Genomic DNA, 20,725 nt, shown 5'->3' on the forward strand with positions numbered 1-20,725 from the left:
AGTTTATCTTCACCTAGTGACGAAAGTCATGAAAAGTTTCAATCACTTTAATAATTGCTCTGACGCAAAACGATATGTGAATAACGACTATATAACGTCCTCTGAGAATGTCTCAATGGTTGGAATTAGAGTTTAGATAACATAACCATGTATTTCTTAATCCGAAGTTTTCGAACTTTGTTGATTGAGAGAAACCGGAGGAATTGGCTTTGCCAAGTCCGTGAACTGACGGAAGTTCTCGACCGAGAATTTCTGCTGGGATTTCCAAAAACTCATTTGTGTGCTTAGTCCGCGAACTCAGTCTGCGAACCTAGTCCGCGAACTGGCGGAAGTTCTCTTGCCGAGAATTTCTGCTGAGTTTGGAAAACTCTGTCTGTTAACTTAATTCCGCGAACTTGTTTGTGAGCTTGAGTGGTTATGATCTAAAGATATTCTCTGAACATGAAACTTAAATTACTAAGGAATGCTTTATGCAAACCGTGGCTATAAAGTTCATGAGACGATTCAATCGAATCGAATCATCTTTGTTTAGTTACATAAGATCTCATCGCAATTGAACAACTCTCTAACTAGTTCATCTTGAAATCATTTGAACTAGTTATGGCGAAGAAGAACAAGGTCAATATTAAATGCTCATATGGTTAACCTTTTGGGTTACTATGGGAACCAACATACACGTACACGTTTGGGCATGGTTTTCAAAAACCCAGTAAACGTATACCTCAAGTGTGTGTGACAAGCTAAGTTTTCGATCTAACGGTTGAGAAATATTAGCTTGAATCTAAATCAGGTTTTCATCTAACAGTGGATATGGATTGCTTTGTAACTAAGGCAAAACCCTGATTTGAAGACTATATATAGGAGACATCTAGCATTAGGAAAAAATAATCCCCACACGTCTGTGTGATACTAGTGCGCTCGCTAGAGTCGATTCTCCTTTAACCTTTGGTTTTCTTCTTCTAAAACCAGTTTAACGACTTAAAGACTTCATTGGGATTGTGAAGACAGACCGATACTAATTTTATCGTAGTTGTGTGATCTGATCTTGCATCTTCTATCGTACGAGTACAATCTTTGATTGGCTTGAGATCATGAGAGTTTTCCGATAGGAAAGATATAAAAAGTAATCGCAAACACCTTCGTCTCATTATTTGTGATTCCACGATTGTTTCGCTAGTCGATTAAGATCGTTGTGAGGTGATTGATTAATCTAGGTTGTTCTTCGGGAATATAAGTCTGGATTATCAATTGGTTCCTGTTCACCTTGATTATTATCAAAATACGGAACAAACTCTTTTAGGGTTTATCTGTGGGCGACAGATTTATCCTTTGATAGACTTGTCTGTGTGAGATAGATTTGTTTATTGTTTAAGCCTGCGATTTTGGGTCATAGCATCTCTTAGTTGTGGGTGAGATCAGCTAAGGGAATCAAGTATGTAGTATCCTGTTGGGATCAGAGGCGTAGGAGTGCAACTGTACATTGAATTAGTGGGAGACTGATTGGGGTTCAACTACGGTCCAGTCTGAAGTTAGCTTGTAGTAGGCTAGTGTCTGTAGCGGCTTAATACAGTATGTATTCAATCTGGACTAGGCCCCGGGGTTTTTCTGCATTTGCGGTTTTCCTTGTTAACAAAATTCTGGTGTCTGTGTTATTTATTTTCCGAATTATATTTGTTATATAATTGATATAATACAGGTTGTGCGTTAAGCTCATCAATTGTAAATCCAACCTTTGGTTGTTCATTGATATTGATTGATCCTTGGACATTGGTCTTTGGTACCGTCCAAGTTATCTCTCTTTGATAAAGACTCGCAGATTTCTATTTGCTTGAGTAAAGATTAAATCGAGAGTTTGAGATATTAACTCTTTGAGATACTTTTTATCTAGATTGAGTCTGACTGTCTAGTTGATTCTCTAGAAAAGTATTTCGGAGTTAGTCCATAGAGATTGCTAATCGAATTATTGGATGGTGGTGTTGTTAGACCCCTGTTTTTTCACCTATATTAGATATGGGTAACCGTACCTAAAGGTGTATATAAAGTTGGCTCAATAACAGTTAATTAAGTTAGCCATATGAACATTTTTGGCTTAGCCATATTCATCTAACACTTTCAGATCAAATATGATGATCAATCAATCATGACAGATAATTAGTCGAATCTAAATGTGTTTCACGAAAGTTGTTATAATGTTCATTATCTCATACAGATATTCTTGAACAATTTGAAACAACATAGGTTTGGTTTGTAACCGTACAAAGTACTTATACAAGAACCAATTCATGAACATAATGCCACGGTTTTCAAAACAAGTTCGTTCACTTTAATTCATTAATTTTTCCAGGGACTTTAGTTCGCAAACGAACTTGAGTTCATGAGTATGAGTTTTCATGCTTACCGATTTTAGAACTTACAGACTGTGTTCACAAACTGAGTACGCGAACCACAGTTCTAGACTTGGGCTAAGTTAAACCGTTCACAAACTACGTACGCGAACTACAGTTCCGGACTTACGTAGTTTAGTCGTTCGCAAACCTTGTTCACGAACTACGGTTCCGGACCTGAACTAGCAATTCACAGTTCGCATACTAGGTACGCATACTGTGTTGTAACCAGACATTGGTGATAATTCTTAAAATCTCATTTAATCATTCAAACATCCTTGGAAGATGGTAATCTTACACATACCACTAGCTTCAAGTAATTTTCAAGTGATTAATTGATCACTTTGAAACTTCACGAGCTAACATCAAATGACTGTCTCACACACATCATGTAAGATGTTCAAGGTAATTTTCACATGATCATCTTGACTTAATATCAAGTTTCCAAAAAATAAATTTTTTCCAAGTAAACTCGTCAAGTGGATGATGAACTTAAGCTAAGGCTACAAAGTTTCCAACTTGTATTTCGAGAAATAGATATACGAGATATACTCAGCTCAAAATTTCAATTGTGTATAACACAAAGTCTATATAGCTACACGACTTAATCTCATTAGAAGATAGAATAAAATAGACTTCTAAGTGACAGATAAGTTTTAGTCTCCACATACCTTTTGTTGATGAAGTTCCTCCAAGCTCCTTAATATATCTTCTTTTTCGATCGTCATGAAGTCTAAAGCTCAACTATATATTATATCCTAATCCGAGACATAGCTATAAGTAGACCAAAAATCAAGTATATAGTTTTAATCAGCTAAACTTGACAAACAAGCTTGAGATAGCAACGCTTGCGAGTTCGACCGAGAAATGCTCTAACATAGGAAATGATAGATGAAGAAAATCGTCTACTCCTTAAACAAAATACACCACACGGGAGTGCTTTGAGTTCGAGAGACCAATCCGTACGACCCTGACTTAAACCAAGAAATGGTCATTCCAGATTCGATTCGGTCACAACGGAAAGAAAAGGGTCGATTTGTAGGGAGGAAAGCTGAGAAGGTGTTGATATCAATGAAAATCAATTATAAATGTGTTGAACTGATTTGAAGATGATTTCTCTGTGATAGAACGAGATAAAGCTTTTATACGATTTTTTTGCGATATAACTGATATCCTTTATTAGAGCACTGCTCGGTCAAACTCACAAGTTTTTCTAGCTTAATGCAGTGTTAGTTGAACGAAACTATATCTTTATTTTTAGTCTACTAAGTCAAGTCTCATACTAGGTATATAAGTTGGTAGTTGAGAATCAGACATCACTGAATAACCCTCGAAAAATGAAGATCGACAAAGACATTTGGAGAACTTCATCAACAAGGTATGTGAAGAGTAACCATTCTGTTTACTCACAAGCTTTACTATTTTATATTTATGAGATTATGTCGTATGACTTCTATTATATTTATTGCAAATAAGAAATTCAGAGTCAAGCTTGTCTTATTAAACATCTCGAAATATGATTCAAGCAATGGATGTTCATTGGTCCTAAGTAATCTTAGTTCGAAAATTTTTATTGTTCAAGAACTAATTTTGTGTAATATGGATCATTTGAAAATTCTCCAACCAATGATATTTATATATATGGAAAATGGGAAGGTTTCAAATATCAAAAGAGGGAAATTCAGAACTACTATAATTCGGATTTAGGTTAGGCTGGCGAATCTGAAAAAGCGGGGGTCTAACAACACCACCAAATATTTCGATTAACAATATGTATGGACAAACTCCGAAATACTTTGCTAGAGAATCAACTAGACAGTCAGACTCAATCTAGAATGACGTATCTCAAAGAATTATTATCTCTCACTTGTTTTGACTAATACTCAAGATAAAACAATAGCGAGTCTTATAATCAAACATAAGGAATAACTTGGACGGTATCAAAAACCAATATCCAAGTGTTAATCAATGAAATCAACGATCACAAGATTGGATCTCTAATTGATTAAGCTTCAACGCACAACCTGTATTATTTCAATTATATAAAATATAATGCGGAAAAGAAATAACACAGACACGAGAAATTTTGTTAACGAGGAAACCGCAAATGCAGAAAAACCCCGGGACCTCGTCCAAATTAGATACACATTGTATTAAGCCGCTACATACACTAGACTTCTACCAATTAACTTCGGAGTGGACTATAATTGAACCCCTATCAGTCTCCCACTGATACAAGGTACAGTTGCACCTCTACGCCTCTGATCCCAGCAAGATACTTCACACTTGATTCCCTTTGCTGATCTCACCCACAACAAAGAGTTGTTACGGCCCAAAATTGCAGGCTTTGATAATAAACAAATATGTATCACACAGAAAAGTCTATCAAAGGATAAATCTGTCTCCCACAGATAAACCCTAGTTTTGTTCCGTTTTTTGATATGATCAAGGTAGCACAGGAACCAATTGATTAATCCGGTCTTATATTCCCGAAGAACAGCCTAGATAAATCAATCACTTCTCAATACTCAATTCCTCAATACACAAGAATAATATCGAGGTATCACGAACAGTGAGACGAAGACGTTCGTGACTTCTTTATCTTACCTATCGGAGAAACAAGTTCTCAAGCCAATCAAATCGATTGTACTCGTACGATAGAAAAGTAAGATCATATCACAACTACGATAAAAGTAGTATCGGTCTGGCTTCACAATTTAAGTCGTTAACCCGAATTTAGAGAAGAAACTCAAGGGTTAATGGAGATCGACTCTAGCGAGCGCACTAGTATCACACAAGAAAGGTGTGTGGGGATTAATTTTTGCTCTACCTAGATGTCTCCTATATATAGCCTTTCAAATCAGGATTTTCGCTTAGATGTTAAGCAAACTCTATTCACCGTTAGATGAAACCTGATTTAGATTCAAGCTAATATTTCTCAACCGTTAGATCGAAAAACAAAGCTTTTAAAACACACTTGTTGTAGAGGTTTTCCAGGTTCGTGAAAACCGGCCCAAACGTGTACGTTCATGTCGGTTCAACATAGTAACCAAAAGGCAACCATATGAGCTTCTCATATTGACCTGGTTCCTCATTTATCATAACTAGTTCACTTGACTCAAACGAACTAGTTAGAGAGTCATTCAATTGCTATGCGATCTTATGTAACCAAGACACAATTGAAGTAAGATGATTTCGATTCGATTGAACCGGCTCAATGAACATTATATCCACGGTTTCCATTAAACATTCCTTATTAATTTAATGTTTATGTTCAGATAACATCTTTAGATCATAACCTCGTAAGTTCACTAACAAGTTCGCGAACTTAAGCATCGGTTTGAGTTTTCCAAAACTCAGCAGAAATTCTCCGGTCGAGAACTTCCGCCAGTTCGTGGACTAGGTCTGCGGACTGAGTTCGCGGACTTGGTCACACAAACGAATTTCGGAAATCCCAGCAGAAATTCTCGGTCGAGAACTTCCGTCAGTTCGCGGACTAGGTCTACAGACTGGGTTCGCGGACTTGGCAAGCCAATTCCACAATCCTACCGATTTCTCTTGATCAACAAAGTTCAAAGAACTTCGGATCAAGGAATACATGGTTACGTAATCTAAACTCTCATTTCAATCATTGAGACATTCTCGGAGGACGCTATCCCAACCGTTATTCACAGATTGTCTTCACGTCAGAGGAATTCTCAACTTAGTGATTAAAAGACGAAGATAAACCTGATCAAAGCAAGATGCTTTACCAACACATGAATTTCGAGAAAAAGATAAACATTGAATACTCGACTCGAAATATCAAATGTGTTTGATCTAGTCTATATAGCATACGACTTTTGTCTCATAAGAAGTAGGAGATAGAATAGATAGACTTTTGAGTAATAGATAAGTTCAAGACTTCACATACCTTTTTGTTGATTAAGTTCCACGGTTCCTTGTGTAGATCTTCGTCGTTGTCGTTGAATCGCCATGAAGTCCTTGAGCTCAACTACACTTTTCCTATCCTAGTCCGAGACTTAGCTAATAGGCTAGAAATTAAGACTTATAGTTTTGATCACTAACATTGACAAACATGCTTGATATAGCAACGCATGCGAGGTTGACCGAGCTATGCTCTAACAATCTCCCCCTTTGTCAATTTTAGTGACAAAACTATTAATACATATGGAATACAAAACAGATAAACTTTAGTGGATCCTATTCCATAGTGTAATCTTCAACGTTCCTTGACATCTTCGTCCTTCCAAGTACTCCAATGATCCCAAAGGTTTTAAGTTTAGCATCACCGTTGTTGAAGATCCGTAGCACAAATAATGAGAGAAATCGAGATTCGCGATCATTATTAAACAATGTCGTAGTACTATTATGAAACATCAAAGTCCAATTGCATCACGACTTTAACAATAATACTATGGTGATATGTATCACTCCCCCTTAGTCAATACTCTATCTCGATCATGGAAATCACTCCCCCTTACACAATGATCTGAAAGCCATATGTATTATGTAGTGCGAACTACAATATTTCTCCCCCTTTTTGTCAATAAAATTGGCAAAGGTAAAAGAACGGGTTCATAATGAAACTTCCACAAGAGATATTTCATGACCAAAAGAAAAGACACACATCATCTTAAATTTAGATGCAATCTTATAGCCGAGGCTATCAGCATTCATCAAGGAGTTTAAAGATACAAGATAACCCCTAAAAAATTCCACAGCCGCACTCCCCGCAAGATATTACCATTAAGCACAAGTTCAAAAGAACTCTCCCCCATTTGATGTCATTCCCAAGAGAACAACATAAGCGACCTTAATTTCAAAAGAAAAAAAGGATTTTATTTTGGACACCAAAAACCACGCGAATGATTTTCTATATCCAATACTCAACCAAAATACTCACAAGTAAACCCATGAATATCTTAATTGAATATGCAATTAAAACAAAACCACAAAAGTGATCAATTTAATTGAAAAGTGTTCAAAATAAGTAAACTCACGGAGCAACAAGCTACGACTAAGTTAACCATACAGAGATAACCAACTTAACCGTTCAAATACTCAACATAAGGAGAACCTTACGGAATATTAGGATACTCAACATAAGGAAAACTTTACGGAATATATGACTACATTAACCAATAGAACATGATAGTGTAGCCGTTAATATACTCAACACTAAAACTTGTGGAATACATAAAAACTCAATTAGATTAACTACAAGAGAACCTATAATTAATCTAATCGGAATACGAACAACCAAACTAATTACCGAGGTAATCAATTTAATTATTTTGGGCTCAACACAAGAGAACTTATGGAACGCCGATTAAGGTATCAAAAGATTGACACACCTAACCGTACATGTACTCAACATAATTAAGAAGAGAAGAAGACTTATGGAGTACAAAACTAAATAACCAAACAAGTCGATTAATTAGTTTCATATGCTCTACAGATAGTATCTCATGGAATAACCAACAAAGCCAACATAATTGACTTAGTTGTAAGGTACTCGACATAAGACACATAATGGAGTCTTCACGGTTTTTCATAAGATAGATCAATGAAGACCAAAACCGTGGATACACATGGATCAATTCTATCTTTGCATCACAAAGTGACATAATAGACTTTATCCTTGCAAAAAAAACGATCACATCCTATTTTCCATCAAATACATGATTGCATAGGCTTAGCGTTTGTAATTGTCAAAATTCGATTCGTCCTTAAACCAATACGAATATTGATCATAAACGACTTTACTTTTGACAACATATGGGACCTTCAAGTTCACGGACGCAAACAATACATATCCCATAAACAATATTGCAATATACGAAACCAATAAAATACTGCAATAATAATCATCCTCATAATATTTTTAGAATTTTAAAACCAAAAACCTAAAAAATAACAAAAGAGAATGAAACGAAAGATAGCTATGTGTAGTCAATCTTGTCTATCAAGGCACTAGTTATTCTTACATCTAATTCCAAAAAGAAGACATCCTAGGCACAAAATATCTTTTCCAAGTCTTCTTCAGAGAAGTCCTTCTCGTTGTTGAAGAATTTATTGACAAAAGGATCATTCATCTCCTCCAAGTCTTTTGAAAACACTGTCAACTTACTAAGTTCTTTTTCCAGTTTTTGTACAGTGTTTTTAGATTGGGAAAACACTCGTTCATAGTGAATTATCTCTTCTAAGGATGCAGCAATCCGAGATTTTAGGCTGTTTCTTTTTCCGATGAATTCTTTTACTAGGTTCCTGAAATTTTCATCACTTTGATAAGAAGACAAGAACCAGTTTGAGGAAGGATTTTTACCATTAATTGCAACCTTCACTTTCTTCAGACTTGTGGAGGGGATTCCAGTGCATCGAAGAACATTAGCTGCAAGGGCTGCATTCCTGCTTGTGCTGCATCTAGTAACTGGTGCCATGGAATAGAAGACTTGAGACACGTCGTTTGCGGACGACAGAAACCCTGAACAAACAAAAGCTTTTGTATTTTTAGAGATTTATGTGGCTATATATATAAAAATATAAAACGTTTTACTAAAAATATATACTGCTTGAGCCAAAAGACGCAAATCCCCATTTTCTCAAGATAAACATGGGGATGCGAACGTCACGGGTTAGGTAAAGACGATTGAACCAGAGGGTTCCCTTTGTTTAACCCATAGTGACTTTTCAACATAAGGGACATGAGCAGAGATTCTTCTTCGTTTGTCCCTGGAAGCGCTTGGTACATAGGACCTGTGACAGTTATAGAAAAGGTTGAGAGTGCACGGAACATCCCATGGTAACAACTGTTTCTTTAACTTGTGAATGTCCTTGAGGAATGAGTCTGAGACTATCTAAAAGATCTTCCTTATCCCGGGAACCACATTTAGAACCAATATTATAGACTTTGGATTTGCACGGTACAAGGTTCCACACAACTTGACTGTGGAGTTGATCTAACTCTTCACCCATTGTCTTCTCCCAAGAGGTAATGTTTAGAGTTATATCAATACTTCCTGGTACTAGTTGAGAAGAATAACAACTAGCTGGAGGTTGTCCTTTTGTGTTGGTTGTAGAGTCTTTTCCACTTTTCAAAACAATAGATGACACACAAAGTGGAGAATCGCCTAACACATGTAGAAAAGGGCCACAACGACTGTCACTACACCATTGAAGCGATGAGGTAGAGCACAAGCCAAGATTACCCATACTATGAGTACTTTTCTTCTTGGAATTTTCTGATAGAATTGTATGTCCTTCTTGAGTGACACAAGATTGCAAAGTATTCTTGCTAGATTCACTCGCAGCCTCCAGACTCGTTAAGGAAGACATACAGGCTTGTAGAGGGTGATCATATGAACATCCATATAAGCTAGGTTCTTGACATTTGACTGAGTAGTTCCTAGTCAAATCAGTTTTCTCAACAAACGATTGTTGAATATCTGAATGATGACAATCCTTTAGAGTGGAACCACTGGATTCTCTCAATTTTAATGAGAGACTCTTATTGGATATCAAATCCTTAAGAGTTGCTAGTTTAGCAACAAGATAAGAATGGATCCGGATTTGTTCATCCAATCTCTTTTGAAGAGTAACCGGTTTATCAGACTTTTTCTTACGGTTTATTTTTAATCCCGGTGAAGCGTCAATTGAGACTTTATGGTCCATGGAGTCAGATTGCTACAAACACAAACTTGTTATGTCTTAAACGTGGTTGCTTGCTCTGATACCAATTAAAAAAGCGGGGTCTAACAACACCACTCAATATTTCGATTAGCAATCTGTATGGACAAACTCGAATAGACTTTTAAGAGAATCAATAAGACTCAATCAATTAAAAGTATATCAACGAGTTAATATCTCAATCTCTCAATTTTATTGTTACTCAAGCAAATATAAATCTGCGAATCAAATCAAAGAGAGATAACTTGGACGATACCAAAGACCAATGTCCAAGGATCAATCAATATCAATCAACAACCAAAGGTTGGATTTCCAATTAATGATCTTAACGCACAACCTGTATTATTTCAATTATATAAACAAATATAATGCGGAAAAGAAATAACACAGACACCAGAGATTTTGTTAACGAGGAAACCGCAAATGCAGAAAAACCCCGGGACCTCGTCCAAATTAGATACACATTGTATTAAGCCGCTACAGACACTAGCCTACTACCAATTAACTTCGGACTGGACTACAGTTGAACCCCTATCAGTCTCCCACTGATACAAGGTACAGTTGCACCTCTACGCCTCTGATCCCAGCAGGATACTACGCACTTGATTCCCTTTGCTGATCTCACCCACAATAAAGAGTTGCTACGACCCAAAATCGCAGGCTTTGATAATAAACAAATCTGTATCACACAGAAAAGTCTATCAAAGGATAAATCTGTCTCCCACAGATAAACCCTAGTTTTGTTCCGTTTTTTTATATGATCAAGGTAGCACAGGAACCAATTGATTAATCCGGTCTTATATTCCCGAAGAACAACCTAGATAAATCAATCACCTCTCAATACTCAATTCCTGAATACACAAGAAGAATATCGAGGAATCACGAACAGTGAGACGAAGACGTTCGTGACTTCTTTATCTTACCTATCGGAGAAACAAGTTCTCAAGATAATCAAATCGATTGTACTCGTACGATAGAAAAGTAAGATCAGATCACACAACTACGATAAAAGTAGTATCGGTCTGGCTTCACAATCCCAATGAAGTCTTTAAGTCGTTAACCCGAATTTAGAGAAAAAACTCAAGGGTTAATGGAGATCGACTCTAGCGAGCGCACTAGTATCACATAATAAAGGTGTGCGGGGATTAAGTTTTGCTCTAGCTAGATGTCTCATATATATAGCCTTTCAAACAGGGTTTTTTTGCTTAGATGTTAAGAAAACTCTATTCATTGTTAGATGAAACCTGATTTAGATTCAAGCTAATATTTCTCAACCGTTAGATCGAAAAACAAAGCTTTTCAAACACACTTGTTGTAGACGTTTTCCAGGTTCGTGAAAACCGGCCCAAACGTGTACGTTCATGTTGGTTCAACATAGTAACAAAAAGGCAACCATATGAGCTTCTCATATTGACCTGGTTCCTCATTTATCATAACTAGTTCACTTGACTCAAACGAACTAGTTAGAGAGTCATTCAATTGCTATGAGATCTTATGTAACTACACAAGACACAATTGAAGTAAGATGATTTCGATTCGATTGAACCGGCTCAATGAAAATTATATCCACGGTTTGCATTAAACATGCCTTAGTAATTTAATGTTTATGTTCAGAGGACATCTTTATATCATAACCTCGTAAGTTCACAAACAAGTTCGCGGAATTAAGTACATCGGTTGAGTTTTCCAAACTCAGCAGAAATTCTCGGGTCGAGAACTTCCTCCAGTTTGCGGACTGAGTTCGCGGACTTGGTCACACAAACGAGTTTAGGAAATCCCAGCTGAAATTCTCGGTCGAGAACTTCCGACAGTTCGCGGACTAGGTCTGCGGACTGGGTTCGTGGAATTGGCAAGCCAATTCCACAATCCTACCGATTTCTCTTGCTCAACAAAGTTCAAAGAACTTCGGATCAAGGAATACATGGTTACGTAATCTAAACTCTCATTTCAATCATTGAGACATTTTCAGAGGACGCTATCCCAACCGCTATTCACAGATCCTCTTTACGTCAGAGGAATTCTCAACTTAGTGATTGAAAGATGAAGATAAAACTGATCAAAGCAAGATGCTTTACCAACACATGAATTTCGAGAAAAATATAAACATTGAATACTCGGCTCGAAATATCAAATGTGTTTGATCTAGTCTATATAGCATACGACTTTTGTCTCATAAGAAGTAGGAGATAGAATAGATAGACTTTTGAGTGATAGAAAAGTTCAAGTCTTCACATACCTTTTTGTTGATGAAGTTCCACGGTTCCTTGTGTAGATCTTCGTCGTTGTCGTTGAATCGCCATGAAGTCCTTGATCTCAACTACACTTTTCCTATCCTAGTCCGAGACTTAGCTAATAGGCTAGAAATCAAGACTTATAGTTTTGATCACTAACATTGACAAACATGCTTGATATAGCAACGCATGCGAGGTTGACCGAGCTATGCTCTAACAATCTCCCCCTTTGTCAATTTTAGTGACAAAACTATTAATACATATGGAATACAAAAAAGATAAACTTTAGTGGATCCTATTCCATAGTCTAATCTTTAACGTTCCTTGAAATCTTCGTCCTTCCAAGTACTCCAATGATCCCAAAGGTTGTAAGTTTAGCATCACCGTTGTTGAAGATCCGTAGCATAAATAATGAGAGAAATCGAGATTCTCGATCATTATTAAACAGTGTCTTAGTACTATTGTGAAACATCAAAGTCCAATTGCATCACGACTTTAACAATAATACTATGGTGATATGTATCACTCCCCCTTAGTCAATACCCTATCTCGATCATGGAAACCACTCCCCCTTACACAATGATCCGAAAACCATATCTATTATGTAGTGTGAACTACAATATTTCTCCCCCTTTTTGTCAATAAAATTGGCAAAGTTAAAAGAACGGGTTCATAATGAAATTTCCACAAGAGACATTTCTTGACCAAAAGAAAAGACACACATCATCTTAAATTTAGATGCAATCTTATAGACGAGGCTATGAGCATTCATCAAGGAGTTTAAAGATACAAGATAACCCCTAAAAATTCCACAGCCGCACTCCCCGCAAGATATTACCATTAAGCACAAGTTCAAAAGAACTCTCCCCCATTTGATGTCATTCCCAAGAGAACAACAAGAGCGACCTTAATTTCGAAAGAAAAGAAGGATCTTATTTGGACACCAAAAACCACGCGAATGATTTTCTATATCCAATACTAAACCAAAATACTCACAAGTAAACCCATGAATATCTTAATTGAATATGCAATTAAATCAAAACCACAAAAGTGATCAATTTAATTGAAAAGTGCTCAACATAAGTAAACTCACGGAGCAACGAGCTACGACTAAGTTAATCATACGGAGATAACCAACTTAAAGGAGAACCTTACGGAATATTAGGATACTCAACATAAGGAAAACCTTACGGAATATATGACTACATTAACCAATAGAACATGATAGTGTATCCGTTCATATACTCAACACAAGAACTTGTGGAATATATGAAAACTCAATTAGATTAACTACAAGAGAACCTATAATTAATCTAATCGAAATACAAACAACCAAACTAATTGATCGTTGTCATATGCGTCAAAAATGATATTACTTTCTCACAACTTAAAATATATAATATAGCAAGGGTAAGAAAGGATCGTTCCCACAGAGAGGACTAGGTTGTCAATATGTTTCGGTTTCTTAAATAAACAAGGGGGATTTTTCTGATTTTTATATATGTAGATGGGGAAAAACGATTTGCTGGTTTTTAAGGAATTGAGGAGACGACCGTATGGAGGAGGCTCCTCGAACCGAGCGAAATGTTAAACCTCACACAGATGCACTGCTGCAAAGGGGGTGCTTTAGATTCGAGAGATCAATCTGTAATACTCCGGCCTAAATCAAGAAATGACCGTTTCAGAGTAAATTCGGTCACACGAGAGGATGGGTTGATCTGTAGGAGGGAAGCTGAGAAATGTGTTGAATCAATGGTAATCAAAGATTGTGGGTGTGTGAATTCTGAATACGATAATCTCTGAGTGAATTAAATTGCTCAATTAAGAGTAGTTTCTCAATTGATGAGTTGACGATCTCGTTTTGTCGATGAGACGTGAGATTGATGATACTGATGATTCAATCATGATTCAGAGACTTATTTATATTGCTGGAATTGTAGACACCATGATTCCATGAAGTGTGACAGTTGACGGAATCAAGGAGTGGGGAAGTGGAGATCGTGTTTGAAACCAGTTGCTCAACGTGTGGAGACTTGGTCGATTTTCCACCCACTACCTCGTGAATTCCTTCAACTGATTGCACGAATTGCTCACATTCCATCGTGTGTTTAAACAAACGTGCCGTAGACCGCCATACCAAAACCCTAAGTGATATCCCCCCAAGTGACACGATTGACGTCTCGTGGTTTGTTAGTCAATTGATGACTTCGTGGTTTGATGGGACGATGAGTCCATGTAGTCATTGAGTTGAACATGATGTTCTGAAACTCATGAATTGAACATGTCATGAGACAGAGGTATAGTTCTTACGATGGAGTGAGTAAGTATTGCTCATTCGATGGATCGTTGAATATTGATTGTTGAACCAATATTGAGAAAATATTCCTCATTTGAGCAAGTGTCGCTCATGTGATGAATTGTTGAATATTTGATCGTCTGAGCATGTGTTGCTCGTCTGATGGATTATTGGAAGCGTACCAAAAATATTAATTAAAATGTTGGTCGTTGAACCGAGCATAATTAATAAAATTAATGACCATGAGGTCGTCGTAAAATTATTAAGGTTGGAATCTGGAATGATGATCCTTGGATTCAGAAACCCTAATTTGATCAATTGATGATCAATTCATGGTTCGTCAGAATTTCAACCATGGGACGAAGGAGGGAGCGACTATATGGGACCGTGGATCAACCATGTAGTGTCCATATGCTCACGTGAGCAAATACGAAAAAACTCATGAAGAGTTGACGATTTGTTGGTGGAAGAATGATTAAATGCTGGTTTAATCATTTATTCAAAAATGCTCGTCTGAGCCTTAGGTGAGAAAACCTAATTAATTATGACGAGGCGAGGGACCGACCATGGAGTCATGAAACCAGCCCTGGGTTGTCCCGTGACCGCCTGACAATCACTTCATGAAAATACAAAGTGTTTGGGAGAGTTTTGGACCTAATACGAGCAATTGTGCAAATTAGGTCAAAACAGTGAAAATTGATGGGACCGGCTTCCGTGAGCCAAAGAGACAATCTTGGTCGGTCAAGATAGTGTGCTCGTGTCCCCAAGGCGTCCGTGTCTCAGTCCTGAGAATTTTGATATTTTCTGGCGTGCAATTGAGCATCCATTCGAGAAAATATGCCAAAATTAGGGTTTCGACGAAACTGAGGAAAACACCATGAGATGATGAAAAATAATTATAAAATAAGGAATGAGGAGGCGTGGGACCGTCGTGGTCAAGGCATGGTCCGCCGGTCGTGACCACGGTCCCGTGGTGCCTTTTTCTTAATTTTATAATATTTTGATGATTTTATGAAAAATTCATGAATTTTGAGAAATTTGATGAATTTTGGGAGTTTTCATGAATTGAAGGAGTTTTCATGAGTTCAAGGAAGTAAAAGATATTAAAATAATAAAACAGGGCGTGTGGGACCGTGGAAGGCATGACCGGCCGGCTAGGGCCCGATCCCACAAATTTCCCTAATTTTATAATAATTTTATGAGAAATTCATAAATTTTGAGAAATTTGATGAATTTAGGGAGTTTCCATGAATTGAAGGAGTTTTCATGAGTTCAGGGAAGCAAAAAATATTAAAATAATAAAACAAGGGCGTGTGGGACCGTGGAAGGCATGACCGGCCGGCTTGGGCCCAGTCCTACAAGTTTTCAGAATATTTTAATATTGTTTAGGTATTTTGATGATTTGAGGGAATTTTTCCTAATTTGAGAGAAATACCATGAAATCAAGGAATTTGATAAATTCAAAGAAAAATAATAATAAAATAATGAAACAAAGGGGCGTGTGGGACCGGTTAGGGCATGGCCGGACGGCCAAGGCCCGGTCCCACAAGTTTTCATAATTTATTTTATTTTATTATTATTTGATGATTTGTGCAAAAATACCATGAAATCAAGGAGTTTTTCATGAAATTAGAGAAATAATAATAATAATAAAATAATAAGGAACCGTGGGTGTGGGGCCGGTTGGGACCAAGGCAAGGCCGGTTGGCCAATGGTCACGCCCCACACTCCTCTCCTTAATTTTATATTATTTCTTTTTATGAATTTATGGAAGTACCATGAAACCGAGGAGTTTTCTCAAGACGAAGGAGATTTGATAAAATGAGAGAATCTTCATCAAATCATGGAAAATAATAAAAATGCATTGAAATATAAAACTGGCGTGGGATTGACCACGACACGGTCGACCGGTCGTGTGTCCGTGCTCCCAGCACCCTGGTCAATATTTTTAATTATTTATTATTTTCTTTTCTATTTTGCATAGGTTCATCGTTTCGTTGTATTTTTGAAATACTCGTTCGTACGGTGACTGTTAGTGTATCATCGTTGAATACATCTTCACCATTTGAATCGAGGCTTACTTAGAGGTAGCTCAGACGCCCAGTTGTTGATTATTTATTACTAATTGTGGAATTCAGTGGAGAATAATTCACAAAACTGAGTAATAAGATGTTTATTATTAATTCATATGATCAGCTGAGGATTCGATTACGAATTCAGAATAATAAAGTGAGCATTACTATTGCATGGGATCGTAGATTCGACCATAGAATCAGAATAATTGAGGTTTATCTATTACCATTTATGAGACCAGTTGTGGATTCGATCATGAAATCGGAGTAATGAGATAAGATAGTTATTTCTATTATATGAGATCAAGCTGTGTATTCGATCATAGAATCAGAACAATTGTTATTGTCATTCCATGGGACCAGTCGTGGATTCGACCATGGAATATGAGCGATTGTAATTAGGAATAATTAACTTTGTGACTCTATACTAGCAGAGCAAGCTGTCTAGGAGCATTAATCAGCCCGATATGAGCTTGTCGGTAAGTCATATCCTTTATATAGTCAGGATAAACTCGTTGTTTGTTCCTGAAGACGTTATCGCTCTATACTAGCAGAGCAAGCTATCTAGGAGCCGTCCATCACGTGATGCTATATATAAATAAACACTGAAAGTATTCAGTATTCCTGAGATATGTCGTTGTCCGGTCGTGAGACTACATATCTACATGTACTCTGAGAGAAAGTATTCTCTGTTGAGAATTCGATCAGAGACTCGTGTCTCGATACTCACGTCCGATTGCTGAATCAAAGTTTCATATAATTATGAGTTTACGAATTTAGCCTTTGTCGAAAATCCACCATCTACAATATACTAAAATAAATAAAAGCAAACAATAAAGGTAAACACGCAAATCAATAAGATGAGAAAATATTGGATAAAGGTTTCATCTTCATTAGCAAACAAGTTTTGAATGTATGATTAGAATTCGTATTTAATCTCGTTATCATCAAAAGCCTTAGAATACCTTATTGCAAGAATACTCCGTAAATTTCCTAAGTTCATCAACACACACATTAGAGCGGCATATGTGAATTCTACCTAAAGAATAACCTAACACCTTGCGCTAATTAAGTTCAATTCTTAGGAGCATTAAGTTTAAGAAATAAGCTAATCAATGCAATTGTCATACATTGCGCATGACAATTCGGACAAAGGTAAATTTCTACATATGATTACATGAGTGTATCACTACAAACCGTAATCATATCATGCTACTCGTATCCAAGATTATCGCTCGATGATGAACCCTAAAATAACTATCGATATGGATGTGAGTTCAATCAATTATAGACTCAACCAAACAAACATTCAATCATATTGTAATACATCAATCATGCAATTATTATACGCAGTAGAAATCAAGCGATAATAGTGAGAGAAAACTAATTCATAAAAATCATAACTTGGTTGCAAAATCCAACTACATCTTCAACCAATAAAAATAAATCAATTACTTGGGTTTTTGGAAATCATCACAAAGAGTTTAGAAGAATCTAACATGTGAAACCCTAGAAAGCAAGTAGAAGTCTCTCTTCATGGAGATGTCTAGGTTTAGAAAAATACTTTTCTATTTATATGCTTCTCCCATTCCAAAGGATACTCTTTCCAATATTAGGTCTTCTCAAAACCCATCTCCAATTGGTCCACCAAGCCCATGTGTGATAAAACCCCAAGTGGAATTTAGGGTGAAAACTGGTCGTCGGAAGGTGCTGACGTCATCGCCGGAAATTGGCCGGAGTTTGCCAGAAATCCACTGCCGGGCATGTGAGATGCTTCCGTAGGCTGACAGAATATTCTTCCGGTCAATTGTTATGTTTGACAGTCATAACGGTCAAGATCACTCAGTCAGAAGCTGAGTTAACTGAGCTGAATGAGTTAGAGTCTAACTGGTATAGGCTAAGGCCATTGTAATGATTTACACAGGGCAGAGTTTGTGTCGCGCAATGATTTGGATTCACCAGCTTACTGTCAGCCATGATGGCTAGACCTTGCCAAGCAACCACCCCCTGTAGACCATTCTTTTCTGAACCACCAAAAACTCTGCAGACAACCATTCCCATTGCCAATTCTGCAATCTCAGCATCTCCATGACTGCAATCTCTGCAAATACAAAATCTGCAACATTTCATTGCATTCGCACATCAAGTCAGTCAACACCATCGTCTTTGCTTATTGCTACCTCAGTCTGCAGCTTCAGATTCAACTTCAAATCTTCACACATCATTCCCTGTAGTATTCAAGTCCACTCAAATGCAATGCAACATCAGACCACCTTCATCTGTCAGGTCCATCATCTCCGTTCCACAACCTCAAGCCATCTGTAGCTCAAACAAATCCCATCCTCCAATCTTCACATAACAGTAGCAGCAGCAGCACCTGTTTTCCTTCAGTCAAACCCATCATTACCTCACGAACTGCAACTTTATTGTCTCCAGTATCCGCACTTGCATTTCCAACTTCACTGCAATTTAGCACCATCCATTACCCTCAGTTCATACTGCCTAGCCATTCCATCTGCCAAACTCTTTGAATCCACAACAACATTATAACCTGAAACCCATTCTGAATCCATACATCATTATCAAATACCAGCTGAACCTAGGCATTCATCTAAACAACTTCATTGCAGTCACAATGACCATGAATCATTAGTATCATGCACTCAAGCAGCAACAACTTGTAATTTCAGCTTCACACACTCATCCAATAGCAACATCTCATCCATCCCCTGAATAATAAAACCAATTCAATCTCAGACTCAAACCCTTCTCTCTGAGTTCACAGTTTCTTGGTCTTCATCTTGAGCAACAACCGCCAACAACACAATTTCTCATATTTCAACACAGATTCTCCCTTCACTGGATTGTCGACCTCAGCAACATCACCACTGTTGTATACTTGATCCCAGTGAAACCCTTAATCTCATCGGCTCTTAACTCAAATCCATGGCAGCACCTTCATTAACTCGCATGTATTTCAATCAACAGCATCCACCAAAACAACTTCCAACTACAGCTACCACCATTACATTTCATACTTCATCTCAGCAAACCCATTTAAGCACTACTCTCCACCAATATCAAATTCAGTTAAAACCCATCTTTATGCTCTTCTCAAATATTCAATTTCAGAAACCCTAGATTCAAATCCTCTGATTCCTGTTTTATCATCTTCAACTCTCGGTCTCTCTGTGTTGTTTCATCAAATGGAACCCTGTGGATCTTCACTCATTCGAACCCTACTTTGAATCACCATTACAGAAACCCTAACTCATCTTCTCAACAACAATACACCAACCCTGAGCTCATACTATGAATACTGGATTTTAAATCTCAATTCGAGTAATACCCAACTCCAATCTTCTTCACTAACCTTCGATTTCTTCTTAAATTCATCTCGAAATCGAACCAAAACTTCTCTTGATCCCACCTGATTTCTCGATCCATGCCATCTCTATCTGAACTTGCCGGCAAAAACCCTTATTACAACGTCTTGGTCTTTGTTTGAAGAGAAGAGATGGAGCTTTGTGTTGTTCTGATTTTCGACCTAGTTCTTAGGGGAAGTGAGAAATGGGTAAGTTAAGTGGGAAACGGGAGGCCATGATCAAATCCCTGGGTGTCTTTAACAGCTTCTTTAAGGCACCAACTGGATGCCTCTAATCCATAGAAGGACTCCGAACAGCAAATGACCGTGGAATGATTATAATGCCCCTTTTCGACTGCTTCTTCTCCTTTTGTTCCAAATGACTTCAAAACGCTTAAAAGCTCAGAACAAACGTAAAATACATAATTCACACGAAAAATAGCAACGAAAGAATAATCAATAGATAATAAATCTAGGTGTTTATGACACCTATCAGATTCCCCCACACTTAAACTTTGCTAGTCCTCGAGCAAATCAAACAAAAGTAATTCAAAACATACAACTCCGTCTCGTCGAGGCTACGGTTACTCTTAGCATGAATAACATGCCTTTGAACCCCTAGGTGTCCCTAGTGGACGAGTTATAGTCTCGTGAAGGTTTACAAGAGGTGTACCTACAAAACCTATACT

The sequence above is a fragment of the Papaver somniferum genome, chromosome 3 (assembly GCF_003573695.1).
Source record: "Papaver somniferum cultivar HN1 chromosome 3, ASM357369v1, whole genome shotgun sequence".
Taxonomy (NCBI): Eukaryota; Viridiplantae; Streptophyta; class Magnoliopsida; order Ranunculales; family Papaveraceae; genus Papaver; species Papaver somniferum.